This window comes from Cebus imitator, unplaced genomic scaffold (genome assembly GCF_001604975.1).
Source record: "Cebus imitator isolate Cc_AM_T3 unplaced genomic scaffold, Cebus_imitator-1.0 Scaffold463, whole genome shotgun sequence".
NCBI lineage: Eukaryota > Metazoa > Chordata > Mammalia > Primates > Cebidae > Cebus > Cebus imitator.
This window is the reverse complement of record NW_016107778.1, coordinates 779,062-783,259: the sequence shown is the minus strand read 5'-3', so window position 1 is coordinate 783,259 and position 4,198 is coordinate 779,062. Positions and strand designations below refer to the sequence as shown.

At 45.7% G+C, this 4,198-nt stretch overlaps 2 protein-coding genes across 3 annotated transcripts in view; one reads left to right on the top strand and one right to left on the bottom strand.

Annotated features, from left to right (window-relative positions):
- ZC4H2 (zinc finger C4H2-type containing) overlaps positions 1-1,940 on the bottom strand; it is a 115,194-nt gene extending 113,254 nt beyond the window's left edge. The window contains exon 1 of the mRNA XM_037732673.1: positions 1,811-1,940. The gene's annotated coding sequence lies outside the window, so the exon portion shown is untranslated. The remainder of the gene's footprint in view (positions 1-1,810) is intronic.
- Positions 1,941-1,964: 24 nt separating this feature from the next.
- Positions 1,965-4,198, top strand: part of ZC3H12B (zinc finger CCCH-type containing 12B) — a 500,390-nt gene continuing 498,156 nt past the window's right edge. For both annotated transcript variants that reach the window (XM_017512145.2, XM_017512143.2), the window contains exon 1: positions 1,965-2,452. The gene's annotated coding sequence lies outside the window, so the exon portion shown is untranslated. The remainder of the gene's footprint in view (positions 2,453-4,198) is intronic.

The following is a 4,198-nucleotide window of genomic DNA, read 5'->3' as shown; positions in this document are numbered from 1 at the left end:
GAGTCTCACCCTGTCACCCAGGATGGAGTGCAATGGGGTATCTAGGCTTGCTGTAGCTTCCACCTCCCAGGTTCAAGCGATTCTCCTGCCTCAGCCTCCTGAGTAGCTGGGATTATAGGCATGTGCTAACGTGCCTGGCTAAGTTTTGTATTTTTAGTAGAGGAGGGGTTTTGCCATGTTGGCCAGGCTGATCTTGAACTCATGGTCTCAGGTAATCCACCCACCTCATCCTCCCAAAGTGCTGGGATTACAGGTGTGAGCCACTGCACCTGGCCCTCCACTAATGCTTCACTGGCACTTATTCTAAGGTTTCTTAGAGTTCTTACACATGGCACAGCTATTATTTTTACACTTTCTAAAATGTTTAAATCTTTTATTAAATAAGCATCCAGCAGGGCACATTTTATAAATATGTTTATACATTGTATTAAGTTTAATACAGAAACTCCAAGCCTAATTTCAAAAAGATTAAGTAAATAAGCCCCCTAGAAAATCACACAAGTTTGTACATAGTCATTGCCTACATGTCATTCTCAGTGTCAATATTTTAAAATTAAAAAGTGTAGTTTTGGAAGAATCACTGGATATTTACATGATCATTAACCGGAGGGTTTACGCGGATTTTTTACCCAGGTGAACCTTCGGGAAATATGTCTAAGTACTTTATAGATGTAGATGTATCTCAGAAAAGGTTAAAAACTGGTCTGTGGCTGGGTGCCTAAGGGGGAGTGGAAGGAACTGGGGTTAGAAAAAATAGAGGTAAGATCTTAGAGTACTTTGAATGTTAAGCTAGGGAATCTGTACTTTCTCCTCTATTACAGATAATGCATCTATTGAAAAATAACTCCAAGTTTTACTAAGTGTTTAATCTGAGTCACAGTTTAAGTTATATACATTAAGTGCTTTACATTCACTCTTCCATTTAATTCTCATAGCTACTCTATAGGTACTATAATTATCACCATTTTACTGATAAGGAAATTGATTCAGACAGGTTAAGAATCTTAGCTCAGGCCGGGCACAGTGGCTCACGCCTGTAATCCCAGCAGTTTGGGAGGTGGAGGCGGGCGGATCACTTGAGGTCAGGAGTTCCAGACCAGCCTGACCAACATGGTGAAACCCTATCTCTACCAAAAATACAAAAAATTAGCTGAGCGTGTGGCTCGCGCCTGTAGTCCTAGCTACTCAGGAGGCTGAGGCAGGAGAATCTCTTGAACTCGGGAGGTGGAGGTTGCAGTGAGCCGAGATGGCACCACTGCATTCCAGCCTGGGCGACAGAATGAAACTCTGTCTCAAAAATCAGGGCTTGGTGGTGGAGCAGAAATTCAAATTTGGCTGTAATTCCAAAGTCCATTCTCTAAACCAGAGGAAAGTGAGATTAGATTTTCATTTGATCACTGGTAGAGGTATGAGAACAAATTGCAGGAAGGCAAGTCTAAAGGCAAGGAAACCAGAGAGGATGCTGTTGCAGTAGTCAAGAACTGTTAGGCCCTATTAAGGCAGATGACCCTTAACCACCTGAGTTATGCAGACGAATGACATGGTCAGAGAAGTTATTTAGAAAATTACCCTGGCAGCCCTTGTGAAGGTTGAATTGGATGAGGCAAGACAAGTAGGTAAATAGAATAAAAGGCAAATAAAATAACAAATAAAAGACAAAAGGCAATGAGATAAATAAGTAGTGAAGTTGTTGGAACTGTCACTCTTAACTGCAGAAGTGCCTGTTGAGGAGCTGGGAGACGGTCGTATCCCAAGTCCTCGGGCCTCTCGAATTGCAGAGCATCCTGGACCTCTCCTCACCCAACCTTACCTTCACGTCGCTCCTTCTAGGCCTTAGGAAGTGGGGTTTTGAGCACTTTCTAGGTCGCAGGCCTGCTGGTCTGAGCTCCGACAGTGGCGCCAGCGGTGGCAGCAGTCGCCGACAGGGGTGGGGCGCATGCGCACGGTTGCTAGGCAACGGCGGTCGGGCGCCGCGGCGGTAACCGAGCCGGGGCTGTGTGTGTAGGCAGCGGCGCCAGAGGAGGAGGAGCAGGAGGATGCAGCTGCGACCGCGGCCCCAAGAGGGAGCCGCCGCTGCTCTGTGGCCACGGGGGCCGAGGGACGGGAATCAGGCCTGGGGGTCGCGTCGCTGAGGGGACTGGGGACAGCGGTCCCGCCAGAGACTAAGGCCTAGTACCCCAGGAGGGTCCGGGCCGCTGGGCAAGCGCCTGTCCCCCATCGCCTCCCCTCGTCCCTCTACGTCGATGGTGGTGAAGTTGGCGGCGCCACGGAGCGCAAGGCACCAAGCTGCCTCCCTTGCACCCAGCTCCTCTCTGGCCCCGGCTCTTGGACACCTGCGCCGCCGCCTTCTCTCGCCCGCCGAGCCCACCCCCGGCGGCAGGCGGGGGAGGGGCTCCCCCCCTGCAGGGGCTGCGTCGAGCAGGGCGACGACGGGGACCCTAGAAGAGTAGGGGTGAGTAGTGGCACCGCACTCGCTCGGTGCTAGGGTGCCTTTCCGGCCTCCGGGGCCCCGGGAGGCGAGCGAAGCGTTGCTTTCTCGTGCAAAAGCTTCTGACGCCTCTCCCACATCTGCTCGCGGCTCTCTATTCCCTTCGAGGTAGTTTTCCTTCTCAGAGCCATCACTTTTTGGTCTCAACCCTGGCGTCCAGGAATGCGGGGTGGGTGCCTAAGGCCTGGCTTTGCTTCTTAGATGCCATAGATGCTGATAATTCTACGTACAGTCACGCAGCCTGGTTCCTGATTCGTGGACAGACTCTTCCAGTGCCGTGCTTGTCCCTTTCCCCTTGCTCTGCTTCTGGCTCTCGCTCTCGCTCTCAGGAGGCTCAGCTTGACCGCGGGCTTCTCAGCAGCCCATTCCCCCGGCTGCTGTCGCTCCATGCCTCAAGGCTTGAACAGATAGCTGGAGTGGCCCCTTACTTTTCAGTGTTGTTGCTTCTCGTTTGCGGAGAGCTCCCGAAAGCCTTGTGACTGGCTTCTGACTCCTGACATGTAAGTTAGGAAGATAGTACTTATATTAAGTAATAAAAATAATACAACAAACACATACTCTACTTCTAAAGTACCATCAAACTTGAGAAGTAGGCAGAATGGCTGATTGATAGTAGGGGAAACTGGTTTTACAAACTACTCTTCATCCAGAATGGCATACTTCTTTGTTATTATAAATATGATTATGAAACCTAAAATATCCCAAATAAAGGCGAGGATGGGTCGTGATATATATATGTTTTTCCTGAGGTAGTCTGCAGTTGAAGATAGTCACTTCTAGAAAACATTGGCATGAGGCACCTGAAGTGATATTCTGGACAAGGTGATTAGATGAGTTTCTAAACTTGTGAGGTGTTTTTTTGAAAATTAGCAACATTATCTTTGATGAATGAGGTTGCTTCCTTAAAAGTAAATGGTTGAAAAAAATTACAGTTCACAATTGATAGGTGTATCAAAAGTTTACAGAATTTAGATTAGTAATTTTGATTGTAAGATAGTTCTGTGAGCAGACAATAAAAGATGGGTTCTTTTCCCTCCCTATTGGTTTTTAAGCCATTTGAGTTTTCTTTTATCTGATGAGACAGGACGAGAAAGAAGTGTAATAATGGAAAAGCTAAATTTACTTTTTTTGTAAACCTTTTTGAGCTAAAGTTTTTTAAAAAGATATATACATGCTATTTATGATTAGATACATTTATTGGGTGAATCTGTCAAGACTGCAAACTTTGATAGTTTGGGATAAAATGCTTCGCTTTGGCAGCTTTCATGTTGTTTGAGGTTCTTTGGGATATGGTTTAAAGCACAATATAATTCTAGTACCACTGCAAAATAATCTTGGACCTCAGAGAGTATTGTTTGTTTTGTGCATTAGCAAGTTGACATGCCTCTAGTTGCTAGATTCCAAAGGTAAATTTTTGTTGTTGTTGTTTTGGAAAAGCTTTTGATGAATTCAAGTCTGAATTATTTAAAATAATAGTGTATCATATGAATATTTGCTCTTTACCTTCACATAGTTGAGAACTTGGCAGTAATTTGAATCCAATCTAGTATTCCATTGAAATGAGTATGGCTATGAAGGTGCCACATACTCTTAAGAGCATTTACCTAGGGTGTCATAACCATGTTATAAAATAAAATTGATGGCTTATTTTGCAAATGCTATCAAGGCACTTGATCAGTGAACTCTAGAATGAAGTTTTTTTTTTTTTTT